Source organism: Amblyomma mixtum, chromosome 6, assembly GCF_055824585.1.
Source record: "Amblyomma mixtum isolate Tamu chromosome 6, ASM5582458v1, whole genome shotgun sequence".
NCBI lineage: Eukaryota > Metazoa > Arthropoda > Arachnida > Ixodida > Ixodidae > Amblyomma > Amblyomma mixtum.
Window position 1 is genome coordinate 74,606,031 of NC_143017.1, and position 26,881 is coordinate 74,632,911.

Genomic DNA, 26,881 nt, shown 5'->3' on the forward strand with positions numbered 1-26,881 from the left:
TTGATTCCTTCATAAGGGTTGAAAATTGGGCGAGTTGGTACGAATTCATACTGGTGTGGCACCACAGGGACAGGGACAGAGACAGAGTGACAACAACACAAGTGCTCACTAACAACTGACGAAGTTTATTAAAAGCACAAAAAATATATAGACAAAACCTATGGTTACATGCACAGTCATAACACGGTTACAAAGGTTACAGGCAAGAACACACGTTAAATCACGACGAATCTGCCTGTTATCATGGTTTAGTGTTCTTTGAAGATAATCAACCTCGGCGTCAAGACGAGGTTATCTTCAAAGAACACTAAACCATGATAACAGGTAGATTCGTCGTGATTTAACGTGTGTTCTTGCCTGTAACCTTTGTAACCGTGTTATGACTGTGCATGTAACCATAGGTTTTGTCTATATATTTTTTGTGCTTTTAATAAACTTCGTCAGTTGTTAGTGAGCACTTGTGTTGTTGTCACTCTGTCTCTGTCCCTGTCCCTGTGGTGCCACACCAGTATGAATTCCTTCATTATTGTTCCTTACCCTCACTCAATCTTTTTGATGGTATTCATTCAGCAGAAGTTGATAAGCAGACGTATGCTCAGATTATATTAGCTTCAATAAGCTTAAAAGTAGCGCAGATACGCTGCTCACGATATTATGTTAAATTAACATACGTCCCGCTAAATATATGAACAGTATAATAAGACAGAAGGTAATGTGCTCAATCTAAGGGAAAGGTATACGCGGGGATCAGTAGCAAGGAGTCAACTATGCGAGTGAACAGAGTTGTGCAGAAGACGCGTGGTGGGTCTGCTGCGCCATTCCTGACAATCAAAAGACCTAGAAAGTGAGACGTTAACTTACAGAACGTGCACGATCAGCTTCAACTACGAAATCTTGCGAAGCGTATAAGCGTCAGCGAGAAATCCTGAAAGAGCTAAAAAGAAAAAGAAACAATAAGGAGCTCTAGTGAAGCGCCTGTCCTTCACAGCGGGTTCACGTCTCTTCTGGGGAAGCCGTAACCATCTTGTCAAGTTTAGGGAATGGCTTTTTTCTGGAAAAAGATTCAGGAAGCAGAGAATAGATGCTGAGTTGAAGAGAAATGAATGTTATAAAATACAAAAAAAAGCGTGGTGGATAAGTACCCGGGTTATTTGCTTCGTGCTTCTTGAAGGTAAAAGCAGTGAATGACAGCATGAACACTTCAACGACGTTAGCTAAACGAGAGTTTCTACTCTGAAATACACGCATTGAGCAATGGGTCCCCTTTCTCGTTGATTTTTAGTTTTGGCTGCAGCTAAGTTGTCTTTCCTTTCGGGCTATTATAATGTCCGGATTTGCGTGAATCCGGGAAAAAAGAATACTTAGCTCGTTTGTGTGATCCTCGAGGGATAGAGGAGGAGAACGTAATTTAGACGAATTTTGCGAATAGACCGATGGAAAAAGAAATTTCGCGAGGAGAAAAAAATGTTCTCTACGCACTCACACCTATCAGACTTCACCGGAAGGTCGCTGGAAAACTACGTTTTTTTTTTTTGTATCTTTCATCTCCTTACACCAGCTGCCGAGATGCGCTTTATTTGCAGACGACTCTCGCAAACAAAAAGAAAAGAGCGACGAAAAAGATAAATTATGTGTATGTCTAAGGCTGTCAATCTTTTTTCGATCATATGTTGCAAACTGGTAGCGTGGTCAATAAACACAAAACAAATTGGTAGTATAAACTGGAAGCAGAACATATAATTATGCTACGTTCATTTGGTAGCTCAAGTATACTATACCTTATCGCTTGCATAGCAGGCATGAAAAACTGTCTGGTTTTTCTACCTCCACTCGAACTTTTAGTGTTCTTGGACGCATAATTCGCGCTAATACAATGCATATTTAATGCCCTGCGTACGTAGACAGGAAAAGAGAAAAAAAAAACGGTCCGGCTTGGTAACTCCCCGAATTCTGTTCCGCAGCTTGAACTGTACATTACGTTTAGTAAAACGTAAACTAAATAGTAGCTGCAGAAAATCATCTAGCCGCGAGAAGACAGAATAGCTCGAAGGGAGTTACTTAAAAATCCGTACCACATTTGTTGCCTCAATTCCTGGAGCGCCATAGCACAGGAAACGTGTACACGTGAACTAAAATATGCGTAAGGTTTCTTTTCCCGCAACCGGTTGCTAAACTCTGCAATACCAAATTACCGTGTTCCCCAGCGCGCCCGGAACTATCTCGAAACACCGCATATACACTGCCCAAAATCGCCCACTTTCCGGACTCGAAGCAAGATTGCGCAAGAATGATTTCGTAAGAGTTCCGCTTGCGAAACACTACTGGCCATCTTCGAACGGGTCCTCGGCGCTGGTCTTGCCTTTTGCCCCTAGACTAGATGTTATTTCCTTACCTTCTTTTGCAAGTTTTTGGCACTGTACTTCCAATGCTTAAGCAGTAAGCGCTCTTAATGCGGCTTGCCGGAGTATATCTTAAATTAGACTCTGGTACCTTGAATCCACTAAACCGCTGCCAACGTATCCCCATCATGTTCTCGCTAAAAATTTGCTCGCCCTCTGAAGCATTGCTTGCCATCAGTGGGCGTAATGTGTATGCATCAGACATTTACTTTTGTTTTGGTATACGTAAAAATTCATATTCACTACTATTTGCGTTCTTTTTTCAATTTACCGGTAACATTTCGGTTATGCATGGCTGCAAAAAAGGTTAGGCGAGAAACTACGCGTGATAATATTGCGACCGCAACGCAATCGTACGGGAGATGAAAATCAGAACTTGGGCGTAACAAAAGCGCATGCATGTTCTTTAAGATTCCTGACTTCTTTCTAGCACAGAAGTTTGAAGTTTATTTACTTCAAAGGTGGCGCCACCAGTCCGGTGCATTTCTATTGGCCGGAGTGAAGTGACATCACTTTTCATCTGGTGACGTCATTTCCAGTAAAGGCATGGACAGTTGCTATCGCTATCGCATTGCCAACACATTGTGCAATTACGTGCAGATGTGAATTTGTTTCCTCTGCGGCGATAAATTTTTATTTCACCATGTAACAGCGACTGCCCCGGGACTACAAATATGTCATTTTCACTGTCATTTCGTTAAGTCAGAAAATTACGTGAAAGCGAAAGACTACAGCTACGCCCCTCAAGGATTTAGGTTGCTGCGCCAGGTAAAATGAATTCTTCGTTGGCCATGACTGGTTTATCGTTTTTACATGCAGGACTGTTTATACGTGCAAGAACAGGCGATGTAAGAGGGCTGCAGCGCGGAGAGTGCTACCGAGATATATGAGAATGAGAAGCGTTGATCGCTTCGCGTGCCACTTGCTTGGCCTGCTAGAAGCCGCCACGCGCAGTTACTTCAGAAGTGCCATCCAAGCACAAGATTTTCAAATATACTTCGAGTCATTCGTGCTCTTTCCGAACAGCGAGGACGCCGTGTTTCAAACTAAGGAGGGGGATGATGATGATAAGTAAGTTTAACAGTATGGTGGCGCCATCTATTGGGAAATATTACAAAAAATGGCCGTCTGATCGCAGAACCACGTTGCGCAGAACAATTCCTTCGTTCCTCCACGTCGCAGAACAAGCGATTTCCTATTCTTACGTGTTCTCCGATTCGCCAAGAGCCCTGGCAGTATGCACCTCATAAAAATAACGTAACATCACCCGCGTTGCGTAGTAGAAGTGTAAATGGGGCAAGAAGTCGGGGATTTCATTTGCTACATTCTTGTCAAAGTAACCAACTCATCCCGCAGGAAAAAAAAAAAAACTTTGCTGCACAGTTCCCGAAAAGTAATCTGTTACCCTCGTGCAACATCTTGTTTCCGTACATTCCCCATTAACATTTCCTACAAGTGATATTTCCCGCCTTTTATGCGGTGTCAAAGCAGCTCTTACACAATACCTAGTTCTCTGAGCCCCAAATTTGACAGGAAGTCGTTGCTTGCATCTAGTTATCTCCTTTCTCATTTTTATTTTTAAATCTCGCTCACTTAAACGTACTGTGTAAGTCACAGGAAAGCTCAATGCATTTGCATAGCCTACAACACGGGTGTAAATCCGACTTTCCAGTAAAAGATTAATCCTTCAGACAATGTAAAAATAGACGACGAACGAAAACGAAGACAGCTAACCCCTTGAAAGTGACCGTGATAGTTTTTTGTTATTATTCACTACGAGAACACCGTACTGCCTCAAAGACAGGTGTCATTCCTCTCTGCCTTTGTTTTCTGCTCCCCGCTTAGTGTGGCAGCGCTCGAAGGCTCGGAGACGGCAGCGAGGGACAGCATATGGGACTCATAATTCCGAGCCAGCCGTGGAAGCAGCGAGACACGCGTCGGGGCTTCAACTCTGGATGGCAATTCACATTGGTTTGCCGTGGCAGGAAGGCAGGCGTTCGTTTGTGTGTGTGCGCGCCAGTGACTAGCCCAGAGCAGCAGCAGCATAGAACGAGTAGTGCGGCTGAGCAGCGCATAGAGGGCGCGCACACCGCTGCCGTCAGATGGCCACGGTTAAATCTGGCTGCGTGCGCGGCTGCTAACAAGATTTGCATGGGCCAACGGCTGTCGTGCCGGTCGTACACGTCTCGAGGCGCAGCTGGCTTTCAATCTCAATTTGTCTCCACTAAAAGTTCTCTGCAGGGCACTTTCTGCTGGCTCGGCAAGCATCGATCACGCCTCCAGTGCCCCTGGGATTCAAATCGCTGCCAAGCCGACGGGAACTCCACGCTGACAGTTCGCACCCCGGGCACTACCCGGGGGGAGGGGAGGGGGGCAGCCGGCAGGAAGCGACACCGGGGCAAAACAAAACAGAGAAAACGGGGCCCAGAAATGGAGAAAAGGTCGTAATAGACAGAGCAGAGCGCTGAGCTTTTATTTCACCCACTTTAGGCCTCGATGCGTCTGTGTCGGCTTTCGAGTCGCCGACTTTTGTTTTGCGTGACCCGATTTCGTACGCGAGTGTCGTGTCGTCTCATAGTCGATCGAAGAACAACATAAACCAGTGACACTTCAGTCCTGAGCAGAAAGAATCGGGGAAGAAAAAAAAATGAAAGTGAGAAAGTAAGGAAGGGGTTGTTCGGTACAACTATTTAGAATGAAAGGATCACCTTCTGGGACAGACATGAGCGCGCGCGCACGCGCGGGAACGGTGGGAAAGGTTAAACGAATAGCATATCTTATAAAACGAGGAAAGAAATATTACGACGGAAGAGCACAAGTTATTTAGAGTATAAACGTGGGTGTAGGGTTGTGGCCCGAACGGGACATGAATAAAACTACAGTGTTAAGAGTTAAAGAAAAAAATAGAAAGAGTACCCATTTGCGCTTGCCTTTTTCAGGCATGAAGAAAGGATGAACGAATAAAGTTCTATTTATGAAAAGTGATAGCCCTTTGGCCTAATTTCGCATCTATGGAGGACAACATGACCACTAAGGCACAACGTTATTCGAGAATCGCAGTTGAGTCTGAAGAAGTCACACCAATGACCATCGCTATGCCTGACTCGATAATATCACCGACGAGCTGACACGCGGCGCACTTCTCTGGGTGGTTCTTTACACATAGGCGGATCCAGAGGACGGGCAAGAGAATAGTACCTCCCCCCCCCCCCTCCCCCATTACTAGATTTTTGCCATTTTCTTTTTTGCTCCTCGGATGACATGAACAAGTGTTTCCATGAACTTGTTGCGCTAAAATAAAGTAAAATCTTCGCTAGTTTCACCCTGGATGCAAAGCTTCAATTATCACAAAGATATAGTGCGAATGCTTTTTTAGCCTTGTGCACTATGCATTATTGAAAAAGCAACGGTTCAAGCAAGGTCAGCGAGCTGCAACAAGCCGTCGCGCAGTCATCGTTTTTTTTTTATCTGTCCTTGTCCTCAATTGTGAAGGTAGCACGAACACAATTCGGAATTGCGACCTAAGCAGATTTAAGCGTTTGCAGGAGCGTTAACTTAACGACAAGGACTGAACACAATTCCTATAAGAACAGTACAGGAACGCTCATCGACATTCGAGGAACATCAAGAGTTTTCGTCAGCCCTCCAAGGAGCGTCGACAGAAGCTTGGCAAGTACTGGTTCATGTGCAATGAGCATACAGAAAAATCGAAGAACTCTGGCTGCTGTGGCCCCTTGTGGCCGCTACAAGTCCCAAGCAATAAGGGAGTAATTACTCATTGGCATCCACCCAAGCGCAGCCATACGGCTACAAAGGAAAGCTATACAGCTTTCTCAGAAACTTCGTAGTTTCTGATTCTGAAAAATTCGTCCTGGTCCGGGGCTCGAACCCGGGACCACCGCTTCACCGGAGCAGTCGCTCTACCAATTGAGCTAACCGGTACGGCAAGCTTATGGTAGGGCGAGAGCGAATTGGTCAAAAACTCGAAGTGGGAACTGTGTTGGTCAAATGTTTAGGGGAATCCCCCAAGGTGGAGTAGATTTGTAATAAGGGAGTAATTACTCATTGGCATCCACCCAAGCCAATGAGTAATTACTCCCTTATTACAAATCTACTCCACCTTGGGGGATTCCCCTATACATTTGATCAAGTCCTAAGCACTTTACATAAAGTGTTGAAAGAAACATGGGTAAGCGTCTGGAATATGTCTAGTTGTGAAAGGCACTTTTCTCTGATACCAGGTATATGGCAGGGCAAACGGCCCTTGTTACGCACGTGCAACGAACGCGAAACTCGAAAGGCGCAGTTAAACCAGTGGCCGGGGTTTATTGCTATCTCTTGTGAAGCATGGCTAGTGAAAGCGTGCCTTCTAGCTTTTAACACACCTTTACCTGCGTTTTCATATCATCATCATCAGCAGCAGCCTGACTACGCCCACTGCAGGGCAAAGGCCTCTCCCATATCTCTCCAATCAACAATCAACCCTGTCCTGTGCCAGATGCGGCCGTCCTATTCCCGCAAACTTCTTAATTTCATCTGCCCACCTAACATTCTTCCGCCCCCTGCTATGCTTCCCTTCCGTTGGAATGCCCATTTCTTCCTCTTTATTTCGACTAAGATGTCATTAACCAGCATTTGATCCCTAACCCACTCTGCCCTCTTCCGATCTCTTAACTTTACACCTATCATTTTTCTTTCCATAGACGAGCAAAACGACAAGGACAGCGACACGGACGGATTGCAATCGCATGTTTTCCTTGTGCTTGCCTTTTATTTGCATGTTTTACCGCTCTTTGCCCTGCTCGTCCGTATATCTACTCACTGACCTGATGTCTTTATCTTACGTATGAAGTCTGCAGACTATCTCCGCCAACTTCATTAGTGTATATGCGATCTCGTTGTCCAAGCTTACTTCTTCGACAGCACTTACAGGATCCCCTAAATGCATAGCCAGCGCAGAGTGCGCTTGATAGGACATCTAAGTTTCTTACCGTTGCTGTGTACAGTTTACGTGTGAGCTGGTTGTCGTCTGAAATGGAAACCTTTCTACAGTCTTTCAGAATTTTCCTAAGTGGCACTTTATTTTGTCCATACTCGAACTTCTGAACTGAACTGTTTACATTGTGACCTGTGGTTGAGTTATTTTATCATAAGTGGCGACGGTGATCATTATTAATTCCTCTCCACTTCCTTTCTAAACTAACTTTGTTTTACTTAATCGTCAGCTGCCCGGTATCAGGTATCAGCAGTGCTTATACGTTCCTAAATCGTATTTAAAAATAGCGCCTTACTGTTCGGTCCCAGTTATTTAGTTCTCTTCATCAACGTTCTTTCCCGTGGTGTTACTGTGCGTCTTTGGGTGCCGCCCTACAACCGAACTTTTTATGAAGAAACCAAAATTTCAGTCAGTAGACTAAAGTGATTTAGTAATCCAACGTGTTCTGTGTTTACATGAGGCGATCAGAACGGCGTTGTTACTTATATGGCAAGACACGATGTAAAGTTCGGGAATAATCTATAGACTGGAGCCAATAATAAAATGAACATTACACGCACGTACATGAAATATTAGTGCGAAAGCACTATTTCGATTGGTAAACCCCGAGAAAGACCTTGCGATATTTGTGGTTTTGTGATATTTGTGGGTTTGTGATATTTGTGGGTTTGTGCCAAGTTAAATAAATAAATAAAAATGAGTCGGATAAATGTCTGCGACTGGGATTCGAACGCGCGGCGGCGCGAAACAGATCAGCTTCGCTGCCGAACACGCCTCGCGTTAAACTGGAACGCACTCTCGCGCTCTGCATTGCACATCGTCGTCTTCATCAACTAATGCTACTATCAAACTAATGTTCGCGCTTTGAACTAGTGTGGCGGTAGTGAAAAAGAGATGTGCGCTGCATGCTCTGGCATGGACAACGCTGTGGCAGAAACACGACACGAGAGCAATACGTGTTAGCGTACATTGGGTAAATTGGCATTGACAATGAAAAAGTTGAAGACGCGCATAACTGGCTCACTGGGTCAGTGGACACCTCAATCGCGCTTTCCGGTACGTGGCGATGGTGTCCACATACAAAAAAAAAAGTTTATCATAATATTTCATGCTCAGTAATGCTAAACCACTAGCCATTTTTTACAGTGCGCATTTGACACCTCCAGCAGACATCCGTATTAGACCTGTCAGCCAAGAATCTACGTACCTACAACTCCGACCCTCCGCCTCCTTCCTCACCCTTCTCCCCATCCTACTCGCCGCGGATCTACTTTCATTAAACAAGCGCTAACAAATTCTCTACCACGTGAGCTGTACAACCACCACGTACTCAAGCGCTCTGGTCACCCCCGCTGTCAGGTGCGCGGCGCCTACCCTGACAACGTACGAGTACACACACATAATGGACCTGCCCACGTGCCACACAGCCACCACACTACTTGCAGCGCAGATCCCTACCCACGCACGTACCGTAATCATGAAGCATGGACAGGTACCCCTCCTGTCGCACTTCGACCAATACTGGGGCCGCTGGTCGTTGCCCATATTGCCCCACGTGTTGGATTATATGGGCTCCGACTCTCCGACTTGAGACGGCGACACGGGCCAGAGGAGGAAAATAATGTTCCCTCTCTCTCTCCAAAACAACGTCCAACCGCTTATAATGTGTACTGTAGATGCTGCAGCTGCATGTGAGAGAGATATTTGCAGATTTGCAGCCCGAAGGATACACGGGCCGTCCACATGATCTAGACAGTTATGTTGCGAAATAAAAGTTATCTAGACTACTTGATACCAAAAGATTAACTCATAATTTCATACGATTGGACATGTGTCACATCGGGTCTGCCAAAAGCCCACATGTGTCCAGGCAACCTTTTATTCACGAATACTGAGGATATATTTTTGGTTCATTTTAATTACTCCTGGAATGTAGAACCATAGATAAACACCGTCATACAATTTTTCAGCATAACATTTTTAAGAAAGCCGTAGCGCCCTACCACGAGCAGTACACAAAGATCTTCACTCACCAGTTCCGGACAGATAACTTTCCCTCATGTTTGAATATATATAGCATAGGAAAGCTGTTCCCATGAAGGCTATTGTGAAACTGTTGTTTAGTAACGTTATCTAAATTACAGTTGTGGCTTTTTATTCATTCTGGGTGCCATTCAGTTTAGCAGGTTCAACTACAGTGTCCTGTTGGTTGAAATTCGTAATTATTGCCCAAACATTAAAATAAGCTACATGGTCAGCTGTTAATATCAGTACATAGGTCTCTCATTCAAATGACTACCGCCATGTTATACATCCTTATGGCGTACATTAGACTGGTAGTGCCGCAAAAATTAGTAGTCTGTATATACGTGAGGACCGTCCAAGATAAACTGGCTCCTTAAGAGGGGTGTCCTCCCTTAAACAAGTATATACGGTAATTGCCGCGACTGTTATGAAAACTGCTCACTGTGTTTGCAATGCCTTGGGAGCAGCCATCTACAAATTTAATAACCAAAAATCAAAAGGGCTCATGCTACAAGTTTCAGTTAATATAGATAAAGTGGTACTTCCAGTACTTTCTTCATAAAAATTCTGTCCTCCTGCATAGGACAATGTTACATCAAAATTATGCATGCAGAAACACCGGTGACGTCCCATAACCAAGTGGAATTAATCAATTTTCAACTGGTGCTCCCAAAAGCTATTTTTGCCTGGAACGTTCAGCACACGCGCGAGAAAAATAAAGGGTCGAACAAATTTGCCTTAAGACTTATTCTTCAGGTTTTGCATGCGCCCAAAAAAGTATTATTGGATAAATATGCATAGGTGTTACATTCTTAGGATGTCACTGAGAAATATCTACGCATAGCCTAAGACTAAGGCAGATAAAATGTTGCGGTTTTTTTCTTGACAAATGTTGAAATGTTGGCATATGGGACGCCTAAAAGATTTTACCTAGGGCATAGACGTTTAGGCTCAGTCGAGACGTCGTAGGGATGTTTGTAGTTTATTGAAGAGTAGTACCACAATTATTGAGAAAGAAAAGGCACGGCGAGCTGGCTTCTGCTGGAATATCACTCGTGATCCAAGCGTCGCACTATATCCTTAATATTACCGCGTCTTGACCGCCTCATCTGAAAATTTTTTTTCTTCCTTCTGACACGCAGGTTGCCTAGACCGAATTTTTGTTGCACCCACGACAACGGTCGACGGCCCTCCACTTGTAGATAAAATAGGCCAAATTATTACTTTTTTGAGCGCCTTCTTTTGACGCTACGTATTAGTGCAAGCGGCCAGTAACCACACTGGCGACGAACGGTTCGTGTCTTGTTCAGTTCGAACCGTTTCCTTCCCTGTCGTGTATGCAACCTCGTCTTCTAGACTACCACCTTTATTTTGTTTCCCTTGTCAGTTGTTTTGTCTCTTAGCACGTAGAAGCCTGCTGTGACTCCGATTTTGGTGCTTTTTTCGCTCTTCGCTATCCACGCATGAGTAATCTTTATCAACTGGCACGAAGTCCCTGTATGTAGCTGTTCGTCTGGCTATGCTGTTGGGATTAACTTCCTGCAGTGATATTCATATTTGGATCCACGCCATATTCAGCTATTTATTTATTTTCCTTACTTGTAAAAGACTGCAAGTCGCATCGAACCCTTGCCGTAGATAGGAAAGAGTGCGGTAACAATAACACATACATGCTGGTATACAAGACACGCAAAGAAATCTGTTAGTGTGTACAAAACAACAATACAAGCGCATGTTCGCCAGATATATTTCAAGATTGTGCAAAGTCTCTATTCTTAATTCCTGTACATGATGATGGTGCAGTTGCTTCGCTTCATTTATTGTTTTAGGACCAAGTATATACCTTCAAGTGACACGTTCTCCCCGTTGGCCACACAAGCTGCGCCATCTAGTGGGGCTGCCAGGAAACACAACGGGCGTGCGAATAATCTGGCAGTCTAGCTCCGGCTACATCAATGCTGTGCCAAGAAGGCAAAAATCACAGCTGAAGAATCTTTACATTATCTATCAATTTTTTAACCAGAAATGGCTTCAGGGGTTTGGATTTATGTGGCTCATGCGCAGAGATGGTACGCTGGGAAGGATGTGGTCAAATGTGTTTGTCTGTCACCCCCAAATTATGAACAGCAGCTTACCCTTATTTCCCTTAATCTCTGAAGAAGGAAGTATACATGCATAAAGCCCATGTATCTTGCCAATGGGCCGAAGCTTAGAGACTGTCGAAAAGATAGAATTGAGTCCGAGAACAGTACAGTGAGCCACGGTAAGGAAACCAATCAGGAGTGAGAAGTTTAAGAAATTTGCTGGATTTACATGGCCGGGAATTGTGCAGTACTGTAATTAATTGTGGGTCGTTCGGAGAGACAAATTGTAGTGGGCTGAACTCGAAGGACGATGGCGATGATGGTGACGACGCTCGGAATCCCTTACACGGGTTATACCTATACAGAGGGATAAAATAGCACGGTGAGATGCACTGTCTTTGCATTTATTTCTCTTGCAGTTTGCGTAGTTCCAGAATTTGTTGTTCAGTATAGAAAACACCGGTTTAACTCATCAGACGATGACGAAATCTCATCCAATACAGTTATGTCTTCAATAAAAAAAGACATGTTCTCCAAATTTTTGAGATACCGACAACTTAAACGAATTTTTCTTATCTCTGATAAAGAGGAGCTATTATCTATCCGCATACCATGCAATCTTATATTGCTTAGAGAAGGAAGGTATATAAGAAGCCTGCTGCAATAATCGAAAGCACACCAAACCTGTAAATCATCGTAGGGTTATGGTTAGCTCCTCGTAAATACGAGTGACCTCAACTAAAACGACAAAAATGGTCTGCCACAAACTGCGCAGCCTACATTGACTTCATATATTTTCTAACGCTATGCGCACAAAATATTAGTGAGCGACACTAACAAACCTTCAGTACAGGGCCAGGCCGTGCTGAGTAGGCATATTGTGCAGCATGTCGTTCAACCTACAAGCACCAATGTTATACATCTACTCTTTCTTAAAGCAACCACTAAACTCTCTTGGTCTTTGATAAATTACTAAAGCCACAAAGAGCCAGCTATCGTAGTTCGCCTCACGGCTGGGACGCAGTCAGAAGGGGGCATTAATTAGTCCCGTCCAATTAGATATCTTTGCCAACGTCAACCCATATGAGGAAATATGGAACGCCCACGCCTTACTGGTGAGAATTGGTTGTTGTGGTAGTAAAGGCGGCACTTGGCGTTGCAGCCTTGATACTTTTTACACTTTCCTTTCTATATTAGTTTTATCTACTTGAGATAATCTGCCTTTTTGTGTAGTGGAGGGGAGCCACGTCTCGTGCACCGAACTATAAACTTGCCTACCAAGAGCACCTGGTAGCAGTGTCAAATCGCGACTCACTGCACCCACGGTGTTAACAGGGTGCAATGAACGGAGATTTGTTCTTGTGGCTCTACAACACCTCCTTGGATTCGCTTGGACCCTGGCAGCACCAAATGCCCTGATGGTGTCCTCAGAAGGTCAGAACGCGCTAACCATGAACACAACACTCAGAATACCTTTTGAGTGCATCATGGCTAAATGTCCTCATAATGATGTCCTCAGTCTGTACTTTGCTGGATGAATCGACGATGAAAATTTCTCAAATGCCCTACAATCGTTCTATGGCAGGACAATATCGTGAAAATGAACTGAGATCAACTAGCTTTATCTCTCGCGCTCGGCTCCCATTAATTAAAAGCTGCAAATTTATTAAAATACATGTGTGCACAACAGTGATTACAATGAAGGAAACCTCAAAGACACTGTAGCGCAGCAAAAGACGAGGACACAAGAAACGAGAGACGAACACCACGAGCGCTACTTAACGTTGTGGGAAACTGAACTTTCCCTTTTGACGCTTTTCTGCTTCCGTCTCATGCTCGTTTCTTGTGTCCTCGTCTTTTGCTGCGCTACAGTGTCTTTGAAGTATGTACCAACAAGCCCAAAAAGCCACGCTACTGAAGGAAACCATTGTGACCCAAAAAGTTATATGCCTTCTGCGATATTTCAAGATATTTTTGCTTTTAAACCTTGCCTTGTGTATTACATGCTTTTGATTGGTTTGGACTGCTTAGGTTTTTGGACCAATCGTTTTTTGCATTCAACCAGCAGAACCTAACTTCAGAGAGAGCTATAGCTGTCTGCGGCCCTGGGCATGATGCGCTTTGTGTTTTTGCTTATTCTGGTTATATTCTACAAACCTTGAAGTAGTACTGAGAACGCCCCCAGACATGATCCTCAAGACATCCTGAGTATGCGGAACGGACGGCAAATGGATCCCAGTTGGACTGCTTGCGGACCAGTCTGAACATCCTGACGTCGGCATCCTGAGGTCATACTCAGGACGTCTTTGCGTGGTCTGGGTAACGTCGCTCTCATTTAAAACTTCACTCACCCTCCTTCCTCTTTTATTTTTTTATAGTTATTTCTTGAATTAACACTCGATAGAATAGATAACACTGCAAGAGCATCATAAAACTCACGCGGTTTAACTTTACTCCGCACACTTAACGTTGTGGGAAACTGAACTTTCCCTTTTGACGCTTTTCTGCTTCCGTCTCATGCTGTGCCTCCTCTTCGCTATTCTTCTTCTTGGCGTCCCTATTTAACGAGGCTGCGTGCTAATGAGCCCCGCGCACCGCAGGATAGCGTAAAATAAGAGGAGGGCCCAGCGGGACAGAGAAGCTAATGCGCTTATCAAGCGCTCAAAAAATAAAAAAGAAAAACATCCCGCGAGCGCCGCACTTAGCTCGCAGCGTTATCGAGGCTGCCTTTCTTGCTCGACTCATTTCTTGAAACCAAAGCTGCAAGCCCTCGTGTTTGCGCGTTTCATTGGCGCTTACGAAAAACAGAGTTAGAGCCCGTATCATGCCGCTTCCTGTTTTCGCTTAGCTTTGCAACTTTGCTTCCTTCCATGGGAACCTCGAGAGCTGAATTGTTTGTATAAGGAAGCTGGGGCCGGAAAGAGTTGCTGCTGAATGGCTGATGGGAACTGCGTGACCGCTTCTTCTAGTCAGAAATAAAGTCGCTTCCATCCTCTTACTTACCTTACTCCGATGAATACTGGGAATTTCAAAGGTCTTCGAAAAACGATCACAGTTAAAACACCTTCGCGCAAAGCTTTCAGGCTTGGTTTTATTGGTTTTGGTTTTATGGGGTTTAACGTCCCAAAGCGACTAAGGCTATGAAAGACGCCGTAGTGGAGGGCTCCGGAAATTTCGACCACCTGGGGTTCTTTAACGTGCACGGACATCGCACAGTACACGTGCCTCTAGAATTTCTCCTCCAAAGAAATTCAACCGTCGCGGCCGGGATCGAACCCGCGTCTTTCGGGTCAGCAGCCTAGCACCATAACCACTGAGCCACCGCGGCGGCCCAAAGCTTTCAGGCGTTGCCGCCATGCATTGCGGGGCTGATTTTAAACGACACGCATTTTCTATAACACTCAACTGCAGATGGTTACCTGGAGCCGATCTGACAGGCACGCAGACGGGCGGAAAAAATCAAATCGCCTCCTCATTCAACATGATTTCAAGGGCTTCCTTCCAGCGTTTGATAGGTATACGGTGTGCTCACGCAAGCTACGTCAACGCCAGCCTCTCATCAACAAACAAAGCCTGTCAATTTTCAATATGTAGATGTTCATTGATCTGTTAGCAATGTGGTGAATACTTTGTTTAATTCAGAAGTGCAGAAACACGACTCCTAAATGGCCAAGCTCGCAACGTTACTCGTGTTGAAAGCACGCTTCCTTCGTAACGATTATTCATAGTTGCCATGACAAGCGATAACAGAAGATTTAATTAATCGCTTCAACACTCATTAGCTGCTGCACCCGGTGGTTGTCGGACTGTAGGTTCACTTCTTCATTTAAGCATGCCCGACCTGAGTCTTTAAGCTACAGCGGCCGCTGACCCGAAAGACGCGGGTTCGATCCCGGTCGTGGCGGTCCAATTTCGATGGAGGTGAAATTCCAGAGGCCCGTGTACTGTGCGATGTCAGTGCACGTTAAAGAATCCCGGGTGGCCGAAATTTCTGAAGCCTAGCACTCTCTAAAAGAACGCTGAAGACAACGCCATCCAATTTTATTTCTGACTGAAATTTATGGTGTGGCTCAATGTGGCAACAAAAGACGCATTTGTTGCTGAGAAAATTGTATTTACAAAGTGCACTCTCCTTTTTTTCCCTCGCCACTCGATTCAAACTCGTGGCGTCAATAAAACACAGGACCCAGTGATCCACACTGGTGGCGAATGTCGGCGCGTCCTAGCCTCCGAGATTAGTAACAAAGCAGACATTGACGTCGTTGCAGTTTGCTTGTGTAAACAACCTGCCGCGGCGATGCTTATACTTAATTTACTTTTTTTTTGTAGCTTAGAAACGCTTTTTTTTTCAGTGACAGTAGCCAATTTGACATTAGAACATGGTAATCCATCGACACTGCCTGACATAAATTTGCCCTCAGTTTCCCTTTAGATGACGCCGCACATAGGCTGCGCTGCTCACAAACTCCGAAACAAGGACTACGACCCAACAATGCTTTCTACTAGTTTCAGTTGAAATATAGATAAGAACGTCTTCGCTCTCGATGTGACACACCCCAATTTGTTAACCAGAACATATGGTTTGCGCTGCTTAAGAACACGCCAGCTTTCTCAGCCGCGGATAAAATGAGTGCCATGCTCATTTCAGCGACAAAATGTTCGGAGCTTTCTATGTCTCGTCGCTCCGTCGTCTCTACCCCTAAACTAATTTCCCTGTCGAGCGGTTTTCAATGCTCGACTTTTCTGACGCGTCCGCGCACGTTTTGCGAACATTCGCCTTCTTATAGGTGTTGCGCTGATACGGCCGGCACTTTTCTCAAAACTTTCCTTTTTTTTTATCATCTAATAAAGAAAGAGGCCTGCACGCGATCAGGATGAGCGAAACTCGACAGCTCTGAAAAGAAGAAGCGCGAAAAGTTTGGAGCCCTCGCACCTTGTCGCCTTTAAATCCATATCGAATCAAAAAGCGCTCAGCAGGAAGGGTTGAAAACTATCTGATCCAACATGCATACTAGATCGAGACAGCGGGAAAAAAAAAAGTGAAAGAAGGCCCTGACGGGCCGCCATGACTTCGCAAGCGAGAGAGACAAGGAAGAGGAAAAGATATATTCAAACGACGCTGCTTTCGACATCTTCATATTCAAGGGGCTGAGAATGGAGGTTTGAAAAGCAATAACGCATACATGGCTTTACGATTTGTCAAAGCGCAGCGAATGCCCAAGAGAGGAATTCGGTCCAAAAAAAAAGGGAGAATATAAAATCGCGTTGCGAGAGTCAAAAGAATGCAATACGACGGCTGCCTCGAACAGCGTTGCTATACGTTTGAAGTAGAAAGGGGTTTAAGCATGCGCAAGCTCCTGCTAAGTACCGTCCTATGCTTTCTTTTCCTTAATATCTTTTTTCAACATCTTTAACAGCATCTTTAATCCGTATGGCGCCGCAAGTGTTGAGTAAAAGCACATACTGAGTGGGAAGAACCATTAAAGAATGGGTTGCGAAAAATTTTTCTCGGGGAGCTTGAGGTACGAATTTTGGAAGCAGCAAGACATAAATCGTAAAAAACCTGCGTTAACTGCTGATTTACAAGCACTGACGTGGAGGTTGACAGATTCCTAACCGCCCGCAAGGGACATGTAATGGTGAAGTGATGGAGGATTGCTCCTAAGAATAAATAAAAGCGAAAAAATTCCAATAGTCACAGAAATAAAAATCCCCCCCGCTAAGCACATGCGCGTGCACCGTACATGCACGTATTGAATTTTTTTGTGTGTGTGTGTCATTACCAGATCCAGATCGCTGCCAGAAACGTCGCTTACCGCTTGGAAGCAAGTTTGGGTTTCCGTCAAAAGCACATTTTCCCCAAGTTTGGGCCCTCACTTTTCCAATAAATGTACCTCTTTGACTGGGGTCGTAATTGTTTTTGCTTTTTTTCCTCTGGCATCTCGTTTTCATAACGCGCTAAGTATTAGATTCTATACGCGTAGACGGGGAAAGGGGGGGGGGGAGCAGCAGTGCATGTGATATTGGTTTTAGGCTCATCAATCAGTGCACTTAAACTAATTAATAGTTCAATAATGACAGCAATTTGTTTCGAATTCTTTAAAGCAGTACAGACGCCAAATTTTTGGCCGCCTGTTTTCTTCTTTGTAATGTTACGTAAGATATTGATATACATGAATCACCATGTTGTATTCGCCTACGACCACTAAATAATTTAAAATCTAATTTCTTTTCTGACCTGTTTCGATTTCGATTTAAAGAACTTAGCGATGGCTATGGCGTCATAGGTCAGTGTAGGTCACGTGAGGCATGAAAAAGAGCCGCAAACTGTTTACCCTATTATGACACGGTTGCACACGTATGCTGTAGTGTAAATTTTTTTTGTAAGGTACACTTTTGAGCATTTTCGTTTTTCCAACACAAAGAAAAGTTGTGTTGTGTTGGGCTTAGTGGCGCATAAGCATCTAAGGCTATCATACGCCAAGCTTAAGGTACGTTAAACCCCATAAACCAAACCAAGGTACACAAAGAAAAGACTGCAGGTCACGCATCTCAGTATTAAACATGTCGGCTAGCGGGTGAAACTACTTTTTGCTCAGCTAAACTAAAAGAAGGTTTATTTTCCTGGTCACGCGCTCAGGTAACAACTAATTGTAGATAAACTTGAAATAGTATACGAAGTATTCAGACCAACACAAATCTTGTAGCTATCAACAGGAAAGTAACGTGGTACTTGAGCAACGGTGCGGTTCTCAGCTAAGTGACGGGTTAATTTAAGGCTCCTTTCACCGAGCTGCATCAACGTACTGTCAAGGGCAGAAGTCTCCAGGACGCGTGATTGTCTATCCAAACGGATAGAAGTGATGTGAGAAAACGAACGCCAGATTTAACTCGCACACTTTAGAACAGGCGATTCTAAAGTTCACCTCCAGCCACGGGCACGTAAAACAGCTGTAAGTGTGCGTTGCTGCTCGAGCGTCGTGGAGATTTCTGTCTCCGATAATACATATAGTGCATTATTTTTTATTGGCCCCATCCTAATCAACTCTGAAGGGGTTGACTTTGCTGCCACCAAACAATAACTCTTCATATGCGCAGATGGTGCAGCGCGGAAGCTTTCTGGAAGGCTGTTGAATGGTCGTCCGCCATTTTGGAATCTTCTCTCGCGTTCGCTGTACGACGTGCTATCCTTCCTAACAGACTGCGGTTGTGAGGGAAAAGGGTGGGAGGGAAAGACACGTTCCTTTGTAGCAACCGTTCGCCCTTTGCCGTGCCCACAAAGACAGTGTGCGCTAGAGTTTGAATAAAGCAATAAATAAGAGAAGAAAAATAGAAATACGTTTAAATTCGGTGAGACACGAGGTACAGTCCCCAAATGATAAACACGGCGTTTTGTTGTACTTTAAAGCAAGCTGATAGCCTAAGGCTGATAGCCTTTTCAGCAAGCGCTGCTGAGTCTGTGGTGATACCGGCCAGGTCTATTTTAATGAAGGTGAGGACTACCTATCTCACCTCTTCAACTGGTGCAGAACTAGCTGCCCTACGGGCTGCAGTTCAGTTCATTAGTCAGGAATCTGCAGATGACTGGACAGTTTTCACCGACTCTAAAGCAGCCCTTCAAGGCCTGCAAACTGCACTACGCCGTGGGTCACACGAACAACTCGTTGGCGAAATCCGCAAGCTGTACCATGACGCCACATTGAAAGGACATGACATAATTTTCCACTGGCTGCCGGGCCACTGCGGCATTCATGGCAATCACCAGGCTGACGAAGCTGCCCGTTCTGCCCACAATGACGGAATCCCCGTTAATATCCCCGTAACGAGAGCTGACGCAGCGTGTGGGCTTCGTTCCTTGAGGCTGGAGCTCACACTTTCAGCGTGGAACTCTGGTGAGTTGTGCAACCGTCGCCTCAGGACTTTGGACCCTGGACTGCGCCTCCGTCTTCCGTGTAATTTAGCGCGTCGTGAAGCAACACTACTGTGTCGTCTATGGCTCGGTGTTGCCTTCACGAATAAGTATGCTTTCCGGATCGCGATGGCCGACAGCCCTTCTTGTGTGAACTGCGCCTGTGATGAGACAATCACCCATATCTTGTGTGAGTGCCCTGCCTTTGTAGCCGAAAGACATAAGCTGCGATGTGCTCTGGACCGCCTGGACCCTCGCCCTTTCACAGAGGCCAAGATCCTCGGTCCGTGGCCACAACAGTCAACTGCCATCAAGGCTTACAAGGCACTCTTTCGCTTTTTGAGAGCGACTGCCTTGATTGACAGACTGTGATTATTTCCCGTTACTTCTCTCTTTCCTCTTTAATTCCCCTCATTCCCTTCCCCTGTGCAGGGTAGCCAACCGGAATCCTTTCTGGTTAACATCCCTGCCTTTCCCTCTCTCTCTCTCTCTATCTCTCTCTAAAGCAAGCCACGGCTGTCTCAACGTGTGAGCCAGGGGTCGCGGTTTGAGCGCGAAATGCATCCCCTGCATAATGTAATGTGTGCGCGTATCTGGCGCGCTTTATTAAATGACCTGCTCGCCAGTGCATAAGCAGAATGAGTGATGCCATCGTTCATCATCACCACGTAGCTGATAACGCTAGAAGCCCAAATGAATGCAAGTCACGATAATGGTAACATTATTACGTCAAGATCCCCTATAATGTAGTTTAGTGTACTGTAGCGTAGTGTACATGAAGGAAGCCAACAGCCTCTAAAACCAAGGTTCATAGGGCAATATTTCTTTTTTTTTAATTTGTGGTGTTGATAAACGGGAGAATAATACTGTGATTAACCTGTCACTTAAAGATAATTATAAAGAAGAAGAAAAGAGGAAGAAAAAGGACAGAATGACATACAACCATATCGCCGGCGGGATCTGAACCCACGACCTCCGAATTTCGCGTCCGGTGCTCTACCAAGTGAGCTACGACGACGGCTGGCCCATGATCTGCTCTCGGGGGTATTTATGTTTTGCTTATAACCGAACCTTTAATGTGTTCGCCAGTGCCACCTCTAAATTTGGAGGTCGTGGGCTCGGATCCCAAAAGCGACATAATTGTTTTTTTTTCTTCTGCTTTATAATTATCTCGAAGCGACAGATTAATCACGGTATTATTCTCCCATTGAACCACCCCACAAATTAAAAAAAAAATATTCCCCTATGCACCTTGTTTTCGGTGGCCGCTGGCTTCCTTCATGTGCATGTCGAACGAGCCCCTCATTTCCCTTCCCTTGCCTTGTAGTGTAGTGCAGTGTAGCGTAGTGAACTGTAGGGCAGTGTACTCTAGTGCAGTGTACTGTAGTATAGTGTACTGTTGTATATATAGTGTACTGTGGTGTAGTGTATATAGTACGCATGGTGGGCAGTATCGAAGCAACATATGTATATTCAGTACTATCTTTTGATACAATTTGTGTATCGGTATTAGGTATCACTTGCTAAAAATTAAAGTATCCGAGTATCGCCATCGAAAAGGCATTTTTGGTGTATCGTGTATTTTAACGATACTCGCGGCTGAAAAACAAAAAGTGTACCGTATGTTTTTGAGTCTGCTGTCAGACCTTGGGTCGGCAGCGCTCGCTCGTACGATAGTATACTGAAATAAAAGAATGGAGTAGAATTAGGAAGAGATGACGCCAATTCCGTGTGCCCGGTCAGTCTTCTGTCTTCATATTAAATTCGTTGCTCGAGAGAGAAACGACGAATATATCGCGCTTCTGCACACTCGGTAACAGAAGGGACGAGGTGACACGCTCACAATTGTGGTAGAAACAACACCCCTTCATCCTTTTTTCAATTTGCGGTGGTTGCCAACAGATATGGAAGGCTTTCGCCGTCATGCTCAGGAGTTTGCGAAACACGTAAACAACGTGATTTGTCAACACGATAAAGGTCACGCACTCTTCCACACTCGGGTCAATGGGGTCATCAGCGCCGGCAGCGTCAAGTGCATTAGCTGACTCATTCTCAAGAAACTATGAAGATAATTAACTTAAAACACAGATTTGGTAGGCTGCTAAAGGAAGTGATCGTTTCAATGTCACCACACTTTCAGTCCAATGCTAAAATTCTAAAGAAACCAGCTGTGCCGAAAGCAGAGTTTAAAGAAATTAGAACTTTATGAAAAAAAAATTGTGCAGCCAGATTCAGACCTTTTCAGAAACACTGCGATGCACCTAATACACTCAAGATTCCAGGAACCATGAAGAAATTTCTTAACTTAGCTAATCATATTACCAGCTTTATTAGTATTAGACTTCTGTAATGCATCTAAGTATCGACGATGCAGCATAGGGCATCTGTATCGGAAATGCAGTTTTTGATGCTGTCGAGTATCGATATCGAAGGTAGTGTTTGAAGTACTGTGCCCATCCCTCCTATAAAGTGTAGTGCAGTGTAGTGTAGCGTAGTTTGGCGTAGTCTGGTGAAGTGCAATGTACTGTAGTGCGGTGCAGTGAGTGCAGTGCAGTGTAGTGCAATGTAGTGCAGTATAGTATAGTATAGTATAGTATAGTATAGTATAGTATAGTATAGTATAGTATAGTATAGTATAGTATAGTATAGTATAGTATAGTATAGTATAGTATAGTATAGTTGGTTGGTTGGTTTATGGGGTTTAACGTCCCAAAGCGACTAAGGCTATGAGAGACGCCGTAGTGGAGGGCTCCGGAAATTTCGACCACCTGGGGTTCTTTAACGTGCACTGACATCGCACAGTACACGGGCCTCTAGAATTTCTCCTCCAAAGAAATTCAGCCGCCTCGGCCGGGATCGAACCCGCGTCTTTCGGGCCAGCAGCCGAGCACCATAACCGCTTAGCCACCGCGGCGGGGTCAGTATAGTATAGTATAGTATAGTATAGTATAGTATAGTATAGTATAGTATAGTATAGTATAGTATAGTATAGTATAGTATAGTATAGTATAGTATAGTATAGTATAGTATAGTAGTATAGGTTGGTTGGTTTATGGGGTTTAACGTCCCAAAGCGACGAAGGCTATGAGAGACGCCGTAGTGGAGGGCTCCGGAAATTTCGACCACCTGGGGTTCTTTAACGTGCACTGACATCGCACAGCTAGCACACGGGTCTCTAGAATTTCTCCTCCAAAGAAATTCCAGCCGCCGCGGCGGCCTATAGTATAGTATAGTATAGTATAGTATAGTATAGTATAGTATAGTATAGTATAGTATAGTATAGTATAGTATAGTATAGTATAGTATAGTATAGTATAGTATAGTATAGTATAGTATAGTATAGTATAGTATAGTATAGTATAGTATAGTATAGTATAGTATAGTATAGTATAGTATAGTATAGTATAGTATAGTATAGTCACGGCCGCTGCGCTCTCCATTGAGCGGCCGTGGTATAGTATAGTGAAGTGAAGCGTACTGGACAGTGAGCTTTACGAGAAAAAGGAGCCATTAAGTTGCCGCGATCAAGTTAAAACGACATGTAGAAAAGCCATTTCCGTCAAAGGAAGACGATTTTTATACAGAATTGAAAATTAGTGTACGCTAAAACCGCTGCCGTCAATCACAGTCACGGCGCCACTGCTTTTACTTTCGCCACGAATTAGGTGTCGAAACATGAAGGAGCTAGACACCGCAGCGGACACGGGACAGAGAAAGAAGACGACACAGGGCGGTGTCGTTCTCTGTCCCGTGTCCGCTGCGGTGTCTAGCTCCTTCATGTCTCACCAACTGGCCTACACATCTACCCTCCTAAGTTAGGTGTCGAAACTTTGCAAGCGGAATACGGTCACAAAAAGACACAAAGGTCCGAAATGGAATAGATGAGAGCAAGTACAGGAATACAAATTCATAATCTTATTACTAACACAATAACTGCCTTAAGAAACGAATGAACATAGCTTCATTGCTAAATGTCCTACATTTCTAAGCCGCGTGAAACAGCAAGTGCAGCGTTAGCCCCAAAAGCTTGACGCAAAGCACAATGCTAAAAGACGCGCAAAGAGACTTGAGTGGTCCTGTGCAGCTGCTTTTAAGCGAGCAAACCATTCGCATTTTCGAGGACAGGGGTCGCAGAGTGTGAATGTGCCTTCGTCCCTTCGGGGCGTTTTCCGGGTTTCCTGGGCCTAATAATGGCGGTGGTCGAAAGTGCTGCTTTCAAAGAGACTCTATAGTCCACCCCCAGTTTATGTCGCTGCCTGCTGCATGCTTAGTGGTTAATTTCACAGGCCTCTTTCCCGGCTCACGCCCACTTGACCGCCCGAATTTTCGTGCAATTTTGATACTGCCCTCGAGGTGTGCATGCACTTTACGCTTGAGCTGGTATCTGAGTTTACGCGTGTGCTTTCTAGACAGGCGCAGTTTTTTTTCTTCTTGTTTTGCTTATTCTTCTTAGCTTCTTTTGCCAGAGGAACGGCTCTGAACCATCCGCATTTCCGTATCCTGCCCGACCATAGCAAATAACCATATTAAGACAGCAAAAACAAAACTGAACTCAGAGACGGAAACAACACTCAGTTTTCTATATTATCTTTGGAGATCCAGAATACACAATCTCAACTTGCAAAACAGCTTTTAGCTGTGCGCAGGTGTGCCCCTCATAGTTTTTATTTTCAATCTGGCATGTACAAAAACAAATCACACGAAGAGCTGCAAACAATAACAAGCCAGAAGTGTCCTCAGCTGGCCAGAAACAGATACTTTTTTTCAAGTATTGTGCCCAAGCCTGGTATATAGTGTAGTGTAGTGTAGTGTAGTGTAGTGTAGTGTAGTGTAGTGTAGTGTAGTGTAGTGTAGTGTAGTGTAGTGTAGTGTAGTGTAGTGTAGTGTAGTGTAGTGCAATCTAGTTCAATGCAACATAGTTTAGTGTAGCGCAGTGTGGTGTGGTGGTGAATTTATCGAGGAGCTTCGTTCTGTGACCATCTTTCTGCCTCACTCATCGTTTATGACTGATTTATTCTTAAACCTCCAGCGCCACTCTCAAAACCGGGTTACGACGTCCTGTACGAATAAATAAATCTGAACAGGGCATCGGATTATTTTTGTGGTTTATTGAACACTTTCGGAGGCAAGCCTTTCCGTTGGCCTATGAAACGTTTAGGCTAGCTCAAACGGTCGACATTAGATTCAGTTCATCGCAGTGAGTATGGAGGCTTTGTCCTGCAGATGACGCAATCACGCTGATGTTGGTGATGATGATGATGATGACTATGGCAACGATGATTCGGCTCCATCGTTTTAGTCGAATGTGTAGCAACTCAAGGAGAACAAAGGTGATCGACAGAGACAAGAAAAAGTTGCGGAAAGTGGGACATCACATGAAAGAATCAGTCCTGCCCGTCGCTTGCGAATAAAGGAACTAAATGATTATAAATGCTGGATATCTGGGCTACTGCAGATCTCACGGACCCTTGAAGGCAAGAAAACAGGGAGTTTCACAAGAACTAGCTCATTTTCTCCTCCTTTTCGTCTTCTTTCCGTTTATATAGAGCACGAAACTTTTCTGGAAAGTACGTAGAAGTCTCCGAAACTCCGTGCATTCCCTCTACAGTCAAAAAAGAACACTCAAAACAAATTTGCACTGATGTTCACTTCGCAATACTCCTGCATATTCGTAGCACTGATCCAGTGGCTGGATAAAGTACGCGCAGCGCTGATAAAAAACGAGACACAAATACGAGAAACAGGGCCGATAGCCGAATAGCGGGAATGGTGTAACGCCTCCCTACAGGGTGTATACGCTTTCTTGTTTGCATTAACGGCGCCTGCGCAGCCTCAACTACGGTGCAGAGCAGCAAGGCGCAAAGAGGTGGCAGAAACGCAAAGAAAAAGAAAACATAGAAAGAAGAAAAGTATGGAACAGTGAGAGCATTGCCGAAGGTGGTGGGCGTCTAGCATGAGACAGGGCCCGCGGCGTGCAAGACTGCGGCGGTCTCAGGTAAGGCGCAACCGAGGAGCAAGAAAGAAGAAGAAAGAGAGGATGCAAGAGGTGGGTTAGGGGAGCCAAGGAGCTGCTCCGTCGAGGCGGCAGACGCGAGCCAGCCTCCGTATAAAAAGCGCTGCCTTATAGACTGGCTCCGCACGCTCCGCTGGCCACAGGTGAGATGGAGAAGTTGCGCCCAGGGACCGTATTTCAGGAGAACAAAGGAGGAGGCCTGAGTTATAAGACAACAGAAGCCGAAACCGAGCCAAGTCGAGCCTGCAGGCCGTGCCGCTCGACAGGCTGTAAAGAGAAAGGCAACCCGCTATTTATTTTTTTTATCTGCGTCTTCGTATATATATCTGCGTTTTATACGCACATGGAGCCGTGTCTATATATGGGGGGGGGGGGGGGGGGGGGGGCTTGACGCGTAGCCGGAACGGGGAGAAAGGCTTGGAGGAAAGGGGCCGGGCCTTAATATGGCAAGCTCGCTCGTGGCTCGCCCTGGCAGCAGACTTCAAATAAGAGCCTGACGCCCTGAACGAGAAGAGGCGGGAACCGAACGCCAAGAAGCGGGACTCTGGGGCGTGTACTGCTCCGTCCGACGAACAGAAAAAAAAGAATAATAATAGAGAGAAAACAGTAGGAAAGCGGTCCGAAGTGGCAAGCCACAAGCATAACAAAACGCTCGAAGCGGTGAGCCGGCTTCTTTTCTGCCGCGAGCCGCGGTAACTTCCGATGCGAGCTGAGGCAATACCAGAAGAGATTGCGAGGATTGCGCAACTGTCGAGGGCTTTAAGGTTTCAACGCTTCCCGCGTATTCGCTTCTCTACTGGACGGGACGGGGCGAAAAGCATTGCGTCCTCCCGCGAGATGTCTTACCGTGACGTCGGAGCTCAGCGTCGCATATAACATGTCGGTTTCGTCAGCGGAGGTGATGTAGGAAGATGCAGTGCTGTTCTTCGACACACGCGGGATTGCAAGAACCATAAAAAGCTAGAGGAGGCCGCTTAGCATTTACCCTCGCCTCCTGTCTCAACTACCGGTAAATAATGATGCTAGACTGCGCCGCATGATTACGCCACTGTCAGCTGAATAACGGCATCCGATGGCCCGCAAAAGGACGCTCTGATGTACCCAGCATCACAAGTAATGAGCCCTGTATCGGAATATAAATTCCTGCGTAAAGTTCCCAGCGTCCTGCTCATGTGGGTCATCATACTGCAACTTTTCATGCCAATCAAAGTACTGCGCATCGCTCAGGAAACAGCAGCGTTTTCTTTGTTGTGCAAACTCCCCAACGTCAGCGCCAGTGCGCCAGGGGTGCCTTCTCGTTCGTGCCTTGAAGTTGAGAAGACTCAAATCCAAATAAAGCGCCTCTCTATCCCAAGGCTCCGCAACGCAAGAAAAACTCGATGTGGCCAAGTGTGTGTAACCAATGTACCGCGAAATTCCAGACACCAGCCTTCCTGCCATTGCGTCCAGGCACCT